This window comes from Oncorhynchus gorbuscha, unplaced genomic scaffold (assembly GCF_021184085.1).
Source record: "Oncorhynchus gorbuscha isolate QuinsamMale2020 ecotype Even-year unplaced genomic scaffold, OgorEven_v1.0 Un_scaffold_21:::fragment_2:::debris, whole genome shotgun sequence".
NCBI lineage: Eukaryota > Metazoa > Chordata > Actinopteri > Salmoniformes > Salmonidae > Oncorhynchus > Oncorhynchus gorbuscha.
The window spans coordinates 121558-132081 of record NW_025745053.1 but is presented as its reverse complement, the minus strand read 5'-3'; the positions used below and the strand labels follow the sequence as shown (position 1 = coordinate 132081).

The window sequence follows — 10524 nt, the reverse complement described above, 5'->3', positions numbered from 1 at the left end:
GCCCCGGTGCACACCTGAGCAAGAGGACAAGTACATTAGTGTCTAGTTTGAGAAACAGACGCCTCACAAGTCTTCAACTGGCAGCTTCATTAAATAGTACCCGCAAAACACTAGTCTCAACGTCAACAGTGAAGAGGTGACTCTGGGATTCTGGCCTTCTAGGCAGAGTTCCTCTGTCCAGTATCTGTGTTCTTTTTCCCATCTTAATCTTTTCTTTTTATTGGCCAGTCTGAGTTATGGCTTTTTCTTTGCAACTCTGCCTAGAAGGCCAGCATCCTGGAGTCGCCTCTTCAATGTTGACGTTGAGACTGGTGTTTTACGAGTACTTGTGAGGCGTCTCCTTCTCAAACTAGACACTCTAATGTACTTGTCTTCTTGCTCAGTTGTACACACACACACACACACACACACACACACACACACACACACACACACACACACACACACACACACACACACACACACACACACACACACACACACACACACACACACACACACACAAAGATCCTGGTTAACCCCTTATAGGGTTATTACCAGCCTCTCCAGGGTCTAATGCAGGCTGATAGGGACCCCAGCTCCTAAAAAGCACATTAATAATAGATTAACACGCTGCAATGGCAATCTTCAAAGACCAATAATGGAATAATATCATAAAGTAAGTCATGAGTAGCTGTGAGCTTCCGCCAGGGATCATGTAACCATGTTACATAAAACCTATCAAAGCGGATTTGCACAGAGATAGTACATGAAAGGCTGTCAGCCTTGCAAAACATCTTACTGGAAGAGCGTCTATCTATCTATCTATCTATCTATCTATCTATCTATCTATCTATCTATCTATCTATCTATCTATCTATCTATCTATCTATCTATCCTGGTCTGGTCTGGTCTGGTCTGGTCTGTCTGTCTGTCTGTCTGTCTGTCTGTCTGTCTGTCTGTCTGTCTGTCTGTCTGTCTGTCTGTCTGTCTGTCTGTCTGTCTGTCTGTCTGTCTGTCTGTCTGTCTGTCTGTCTGTCTGTCTGTCTGTCTGTCTGTCTGTCTGTCTGTCTGTCTGTCTGTCTGTCTGTCTGTCTGTCTGTCTGTCTGTCGATGGGCATTTCTGCAAGATATGCCATCTGCTAGGTTGGGCATAGTGCAATCAAGGCACTTTGTGGTGCCAGGGCTACCATGGCTGCATCCTTGGCAGAGCCAGGATATGGCATGGAATCACAGACGGCACCGGGGCCCAGCGTTTTATTGTTCACAGAGCTGGAACAGGGAGGGAGAGAACCAACACTCACTAAACATGGAGATTGTGCTTAATGATCTTACACCTTTTTCTTTCCCTTCCAGTTTAGATATTTGAAGTCCATCCTCTCTGGATGTACAGGAGACTATTACCCATATAGAAAAACTGCTGTCCAAGCATGTCTTTACCATAAAATAATCCAGTCATCCTCAACATAAGTTTTGAGAACTTGTAATGGCTATTATCTATTAGCAAGTGCTATTACATAAGTATGCCAGCATTCTCAGAGACAGATTTAAACCATCATTTAACTGCTGGTGGAATATAAAGTAACATAATTTTTTTAATAGTATGAATAACAAGCATTTCCTCTGCTTTCATCCCAGAATAACTGTAATAATGATATCAATAGTAGGACCCCCTACTGCTCTGTTGTCCCTCCAGAGGCCTAGATGAACACTGTTTCTGGGGCCCTCTGGCGGTGCACTGCCACCAAGTCTCCATAGTGATGGTTGGGATGCCAACAATGATAATATAATAATAATAATATATATGCCATTTAGCAGACGCTTTTATCCAAAGCGACTTACAGTCATGTGTGCATACATGATAACTGTATGCTCATCTTTCATCTGGCCTTGTTAATTTTTTTCCTCTGCTTGTTGTGTGTTGACCTGGTGAGTGACACAAAGGAATATAAATAGTAAAATGATGTGACACAAATCACAGCAAATTATATTTACATTAATACAGTATGTGACCTTCGTATGCACAGGAAATCATACATTCGATTTGAGCTGTCTTTTGGTCAAATGGGCAAATAATAATGTTCTCACAACATCTGGATTGCCTGCAATTAACTCTCAAAATAGTTACAGATTTCACTCATTAACAATTTTAATCTAGGCAGACAGCAAATCATGAAAACGGAATAGATTTCTGACCAACTGATTGTGGAAGATCAAGAAAATGTATCACAGTTCTCTACCTCCATCTAGTGGGGATATGAGGAACAGCTAATAAGGACATTGCAGGGCAAAATCAGGGCGTCAGCAAGGAGCAATACGTATGACTACCCCCTGAAACAATGAACATGACTACTCCTTGAAGTAAACAACATATCCTCACTGAAAAATAAGTCTGTGATAAGTAATTTGTGAGAAGCCTATTTGATTACAAAATATTTGACACATCAATTTCAATGTTTCCTACGCTCAAAGCCTTCTTGGTCAATCTAAATTCCAAAATAATAAAATAGTTTAGGACCCATAGTTGTGATATGCCAAGAGATAAAAAATATAAAAAATATTCTCTGAAGCACTTGAACTAAACTAGTCTGTGGCATTCTCCAGCCCTGGTTATCTGTGTAATTACCGTTCATAATGCTGAATGAATAACTCTTTCTCTGAAGCTGGCTCAACAACTTCTCTTGGGTTGCCGTGAACCATCAGAGCGATGCCGCTTCAACAATGGGCATAATTATCCACTCTCTCTGTACATTCTCCCTGTTTTCAGGGGGGTGTGAGTAGACAAACAGGTCTGTGTTTTATTGAAGAGCCCAGAACTGGGCAGTGCTTGAATGGCGAAAACAACTCCCTCACTCATCAAATCATCAGACTTATGCAACACAAGTTGGCCAAGATCCTGTCTGATCCACCCAACATCTCATCTGCTCTCAGCGAATGATCGAAGTTGATTGTTATGCTCTCTCTCCCTCCTCCTCTCGTGTCTCTCTCTTATCTGACACACACACACACACACACACACACACACACACACACACACACACACACACACACACACACACACACACACACACACACACACACACACACACACACACACACACAGTGAATGCATATTTGTGACAGGGTCACTGCAGGTCATGGCAGCAGCCAGTAGTCATTGCTTTATGATGATCTAAGCAGGTGGGTGTATCAGTCACTGCTGCCCCCCTTATTGATGCGCAGAATAATACATGGCAACCAAACTTATCCCTCATTAATAATGCACTGCCTCCTGATTACTGCTATAGATCCACTCCCATCCCTCCCAGCTTTATCTTTGGTGCAAGACATGCTGGAAGTAGGTAGACTGGGATTGAAAAATACTCTCCCTGTCAGTTGCTGTATTTGATTGCCTAATGTGTCTACAATTGTCTGTACATGTGATATCATTCACTTTAGAACACAGTTTGACATATTTGTATAGGAGGTGTCTCTACTACAGTCCCATGGTTTTCTCTCATCATCACCAGCATTATCAGTAAAGCATTATCAACTTCAATACAACCAACAATTACCATTCACTGAGCCTGCATGCAGACATGCTTGTGCACCTGGCTTTGGCAGTGTCCATGAGAGCAGACAGAATGTGTTGGCTGTTGATGTTGTGTAGTAATGCCATGGGATTAGAAGATTTCAGATATAAATGATCAAAATGAAAAACAACAAGGTGGTGTGGTAAGAAAATCGACCAAGTATTTTCCATAATCATTAATGATTTCCTCTGTCGTCTGGAAATGGATTGTTGGGTCACATATCACTTTGATAGTAATTCGATATTTTGCCATACACCTTATCCCTAATGTGGATAAAACACGTTTTTGTATCCGAATACTGAGTACAGTGTGTAATGTTATTTACAGTAGTAGTACACGCTGTTCTTCTTCCTGCCTGTCAGCATGTGTTTGTGTGGATCAGGCGGTCCGTTCACGGATGCCCGATTGGCTTGTCATGAGACCGCCCCTGTGGTCAAGCATTTCCGCTTCTGTGTCAATTCACACAGAGCGTTTGGTCACCCTGTCAAATTAAGTCAAGCGTCACCAGGTGTCCCAAATCTTCAGGTACAGTAATTATTTAACACTATATGTGACAGTTCTCTGAGTTTTGTGCATGGAATGAAATGTGAAGAAGCGCAAATTTGTGCTTAATCTTTGTTTTGATGCTAGCTAACAAGCTTTTCTCGACGAGCTCTCGGGACCAGCTAGCTAACAAGCTTTTCTCGACGAGCTCTCGGGACCAGCTAGCTAACAAGCTTTTCTCGACGAGCTCTCGGGACCAGCTAGCTAACTTTCTAGCTGAAGCAAGACATCACTTCCAATTAAATTCAGTGTTATAAAGGTTGGTGTCGCGTTGATGTAATGTTAGCTCCCTAGCCAGCCAATAGATTTGATAACGTTAACACTTACTAGCTAGTTACTGTAACATAGCTAACTTAGCCAATGTCTCCCTCCTTTTCATTTCCTACTATATCTAGTCCCATGCCTAGTTAGCAAGCCAATCTAGCTTTGAACTATAACATGCATTTACTTTCACTGCCATCCCTGGCTACTACCGACATCAGAAACTTGTTCAGTGAATGCAATACATGGGCATAATTTAACAGACACTATTATCCAGAGCGACTTACATTACAGGAGAAATTAGGGCCTTGATCAAGATTACATAGACAAAACCGTAGATTCGAAACAGCAACGTTTTTGTTACTGGCCGAACGTTCTTAACCGCTAGGCTACCTGTCGCACTAAAGGTGGGGATCAAATTTGATTTGTCACATGCACCGAATACAACAGGTGTAGGACCTTACCGTGAAATACTTACAAGCACTTAACCAACAATGCAGGTCAAGAAAAAGTTAATACAATATTTACCAAATAAACTGAAGTAAAAAAAATAAAAACACAAAATAACGAGCCAATATACAGGGGGTATCGAGATAAATTGTATGTCTGTCTGTGTCAAGGCTGTATCTTTCAAGATGCGGAGAGCTTTCTGCTCCATCAGCTAATGTTAGAAGATGTTCTGGCCGCTGTTAACCTCTGTCTGTCCTGGAAATGGGCCACTGTGACACTAGGCAGCTTCATGTTATTTGAAGTACCAGCATCTTGACAGAAATCAAGAAATGGTGAATCGTACAGATGAAGTGTGAATACCATTTACATGATGCACAATTAGAGTAAAGATTCAACTTTGTTGACAGATAACCCCATGGGAATAGCCTGTGTATGGTAACTTTCTGTAATTGCCCAATCAATTAGCAGCATCCATTTCAACCCACGCATCTCTCATACTTACACAATCCTCAGAGGCCTTAGCTGTGTCAGCACTCAACATGACAAATTAGGTTTATGCCTGGAGGTTAGTCATTACCATTGAGGAGTATGGAAAAGTCTCTGACATGGTTGGTGCTTCAGGTATACAGTTTAAAGCACATCGCTCCTCTTGATGAGGACAATACAGTGCCACTGACACGGCCTGCAACGGAAACATGCAGTCTCTCCTTCACTGCAGCCGAGGTGAGTAAGACATTTAAACGTGTTAACCCTCGCAAGGCTGCAGGCCCAGACGGCATCCCCAGCCGCGCCCTCAGAGCATGCGCAGACCAGCTGGCCGGTGTGTTTACGGACATATTCAATCAATCCCTATACCAGTCTGCTGTTCCCACATGCTTCAAGAGGGCCACCATTGTTCCTGTTCCCAAGAAAGCTAAGGTAACTGAGCTAAACGACTACCGCCCCGTAGCACTCACTTCCGTCATCATGAAGTGCTTTGAGAGACTAGTCAAGGACCATATCACCTCCACCCTACCTGACACCCTAGACCCACTCCAATTTGCTTACCGCCCAAATAGGTTCACAGACAATGCAATCTCAACCACACTGCACACTGCCCTAACCCACCTGGACAAGAGGAATACCTATGTGAGAATGCTGTTCATCGACTACAGCTCGGCATTCAACACCATAGTACCCTCCAAGCTCGTCATCAAGCTCGAGACCCTGGGTCTCGACCCCGCCCTGTGCAACTGGGTACTGGACTTCCTGACGGGCCGCCCCCAGGTGGTGAGGGTAGGCAACAACATCTCCTCCCCGCTGATCCTCAACACGGGGGCCCCACAAGGGTGCGTTCTGAGTCCTCTCCTGTACTCCCTGTTCACCCACGACTGCGTGGCCACGCACGCCTCCAACTCAATCATCAAGTTTGCGTACGACACAACAGTGGTAGGCTTGATTACCAACAACGACGAGACGGCCTACAGGGAGGAGGTGAGGGACCTCGGAGTGTGGTGTCAGGAAAATAACCTCACACTCAACGTCAACAAAACTAAGGAGATGATTGTGGACTTCAGGAAACAGCAGAGGGAACACCCCCCTATCCACATCGATGGAACAGTAGTGGAGAGGGTAGCTAGTTTTAAGTTCCTCGGCATACACATCACAGACAAACTGAATTGGTCCACTCACACTGACAGCGTCGTGAAGAAGGCGCAGCAGCGCCTATTCAACCTCAGGAGGCTGAAGAAATTCGGCTTGTCACCAAAAGCACTCACAAACTTCTACAGATGCACAATCGAGAGCATCCTGGCGGGCTGTATCACCGCCTGGTACGGCAACTGCTCCGCCCTCAACCGTAAGGCTCTCCAGAGGGTAGTGAGGACTGCACAACGCATCACCGGGGGCAAACTACCTGCCCTCCAGGACACCTACACCACCCGTTGTTACAGGAAGGCCATAAAGATCATCAAGGACATCAACCACCCGAACCACTGCCTGTTCACCCCGCTATCATCCAGAAGGCGAGGTCAGTACAGGTGCATCAAAGCTGGGACCGAGAGACTGAAAAACAGCTTCTATCTCAAGGCCATCAGACTGCTAAACAGCCACCACTAACATTGAGTGGCTGCTGCCAACACACTGTCATTGACACTGACCCAACTCCAGCCATTTTAATAATGGGAATTGATGGGAAATGATGTAAATATATAACTAGCCACTTTAAACAATGCTACCTTATATAATGTTACTTACCCTACATTATACATCTCATATGCATATGTATATACTGTACTCTACATCATCGACTGCATCCTTATGTAACACATGTATCACTAGCCACTTTAACTATGCCACTTTGTTTACTTTGTCTACACACTCATCTCATATGTATATACTGTACTCGATACCATCTACTGTATGCTGCTCTGTACCATCACTCATTCATATATCCTTATGTACATGTTCCTTATCCCCTTACACTGTGTATAAGACAGTAGTTTTGGAATTGTTAGTTAGATTACTTGTTGGTTATCACTGCATTGTCGGAACTAGAAGCACAAGCATTTCGCTACACTCGCATTAACATCTACTAACCATGTGTATGTGACAAATAAAATTTGATTTGATTTGATGTTTTTGAGTTCCAGGGAGGATGCAGGAGAAGTTTTGGGGGCAGGATCCTCCTAGGTAGTAGTGTGTGTGACTGTTCTCCCAGGTTTCAGGCGACGCTGCATTGTGCTGACTCACTCTCTAGCTCGTGCTAAGTGGGTGTGTATCTGCAGACACCTGCAGCAGTGTCTTTCCCTGCCATTGGTTGCCTCATTATCAGTGTCTAAAGGTTTTAAGGTTACATTCCTCAAGGCTTCCCTGAGGGACACCAGGCCGAAACGTAGCAACTTCCTCAATGTTTGTCTTTTCTACATTGTCAATGTTGTCACAGGCGTGACGTGTGTTGGTGGTTTTCTTTTGGCAGTTACAGTTCGATTCACAGAGTAGCAGATAAAGCCCCACATTTCCTAGAATGTCGTACACCCGGAGCAATGTAAACCCATGGCCCTGTACCCGACTATTAGCACCTACCTTTAATCAAATACATTTTTATTGGTCACATACACATGTTTATCAGATGTTATTGTGGGTGTAGTGAAATGCTTGTGTTTCTAGCTCCAACAGTGCAGTAATATCTAACAAGTAAGAGTACAACAATGGAAATAAGTACCAGACTTTATCGTGTGTAATCCTCAATGATTTTATTAATGTGCATGTATGACTTACGTTGTATGTGTGCTTGTTTTTAAAAATGGTCGAATTAATAAACTAAACTAAAAGTAATATCAATTTCACAGCAATACACACAAATTGAAAGTAAAGGAAGGGAATTAAGAATATATAAATATTTGGACGAGCAATGTCGGAGCGGCGTAGACTAAAATACAGTAGAATGGAATACAGTAAATACATATGAGATGAGTAGTGCAAAATATGTAAACATTATTGAGGTGATTCGTGCGCCAATTATTAGTGGCCAGTGATTACAAGTCTATGTATATAGATTAGCAGCCTCTAAGGGGCTAGTGATGGCTGTTTAACAGTCTGATAGCCTTGTGATCGAAGCTGTTTTTCAGTTTCTCAGTCCCAGCTTTGATACACCTGTACTGACCTCGTCGTCTGGATGATAGCGGGGTGAACAGGCAGTGGCTCGGGTGGTTGTTGTCCTTGATGATCTTCATGGCCTTCCTGTGACATCGGGTGCTGCAGTTGTCCTGGAGGGCAGGTAGTTTGCCCCCGGTGATGCGTTGGACAGACCGCACCACCCTCTGAAGAGCCCTGTGGTTCGGGGGGTGCAGTTGCTGTACCAGGCGGTGATACGGCCCGACAGAATGCCCTCAATTTTGCATCTGTAAAAGTCTGAGGATTTTAGGTTCCAAGCCAACTTTCTTCTGCCTCCTGAGGTTGAAGAGGCACTGTTGCGCCTTCTTCACCACACTGTCTGTGTGGGTGTACCACTTCAGTTTGTCAGTGATGTGTACGCCGAGGAACTTGAAGCTCTTCACCTTCTCCACTGTGGCCCCGTTTGTGGATAGGTGGGTGTTCCCTATGCTGTTTCCTGAAGTCCACGATCAGCTTTATTAACTGTTTTTTCTATCCTGTCTCAATATGATTTACTTTTCTACCAGTTGTCCTTTTCCAAGTTTGACTCATAGCTTACACTATAAGTCACTCCCATTCTCAATCATCACCATGTAGATTCATTTTTGTAGACATTCACACTAACCTTTCCACCACTACAGCTGTCAATGGCATTTATTCAGAGATTTGCGACGAAGGCCTGGCTTTCAAACCTTTCTCTTGATTTCAGTCATTATGCCTAGTCTAGCCTATTGATAGACTGCTTTCTTATTTTTGTTTTTTTACCAGGGGCCTTGTGATGGCTGTTTCAATTCCAATTTGAGGCTGTGATAGTACAAGTCAACCATCATTCTAAAGAGAGTAGACCACTTTCTGCGTTTTGAGTATATGTTTCAAAGGCATTGTTACTAACATGTTGGACAGGTTTAGGGTATGTAATGGGCGATTCATGCCAGCTGGTGCGGAAAGTATTTTTTTGTATCTGATTCTTCTGGCAAATCTCACATAGAAACTTCATTGGGAGGAAGGATGTTTGACATGCTTTTTACAAAATGTTTTTAGAAAATAATGAAAGTGGCCATTTTAGGCCCTTTTTAGCCCTAGACCTTATGATCCGTGAACCATACATGATACATACATCTTTGTCATTAAACTCCAAAATATGGAGTATGTCTATATGCTGAAATACACATTTTGACAAATGTATTCAAAATAGGAATATCTCAACTACTCTTTTAGATTTAGTACATTTTAAGACATTGTTTGGAACTAAATACTCTATAAGTGCATACAATTTCCAGAGTGGGCTCTGCTAATTTTGATGTTCTGATAAACGTTATGACACCACCAACACAGTGTAATGGTAAATGGATTCCAAGGCAGCTCCCTCTGCTGGTGATTTCCTGAATGTGCAATCCTAAAGGAGGGCTTTGATTGGTCATTGAGCTACAACTTATCATTATAGGTACCAGAGTTCAATGTCTTAAAATAAGCTGAATTAAAAATGATCGTTTTGAGTTATTGATATTAAAGGCCCACCTCAGAGGAAGTTGCCGCACCGATTTCGAGTAATTCCTGTCGTAGACCAGCAATTTAGATTCTACCTCGAAAACTGACACAGGCTGCTAATACATACACATTCAGGGTGGAAACATTGTGGTGATTTCCAAGTGTAGCAGAGAAATAACAACAAATAGTGCATTGACTGACAGATGCCCATGTAACTAGCTAGGATGCTAACCAAAGCCAGCTAATGAAAGTTATGTGAGCAACATTTCAGTTAAGACAGCCATACTGTACTAGCCTACCTGTTGAGATGAATGTCAGCTTAACCATGCCTATATGAGCTGTTGAGGGTCGATAATTCCAGTGAAACCGTGTCGGATTTCAGAAGTCAATTAATATTTGGATATGCATACTAGAGGTCGACCGATTAATCGGAATGGCCGATTAATTGGGGCCGATTTCAAGTTTTCATTACAATCGGAAATCGGTATTTTTGGGTGCCGATTAAAAAAGAAATATATATATTTTTTTATATATTTTTTTTTTACACCTTTTATTTAATCTTCATCGAACTAGGCACGTCAGTTAAGAACACATTCTT

The 10524-nt window shown here is 42.9% G+C and overlaps 1 protein-coding gene across 3 annotated transcripts in view; it reads left to right on the top strand.

Annotated features, from left to right (window-relative positions):
* The first annotated feature begins 3955 nt into the window (after nucleotides 1-3955).
* LOC124017458 (oxysterol-binding protein-related protein 2-like) overlaps nucleotides 3956-10524 on the top strand; it is a 40765-nt gene continuing 34196 nt past the window's right edge. Inside the window, exon 1 of one of the 3 annotated variants that reach the window (XM_046332654.1) lies at nucleotides 3956-4076. The gene's annotated coding sequence lies outside the window, so the exon portion shown is untranslated. The remainder of the gene's footprint in view (nucleotides 4077-10524) is intronic. The other 2 variants (XM_046332657.1, XM_046332659.1) reach the window with 2 other exon arrangements.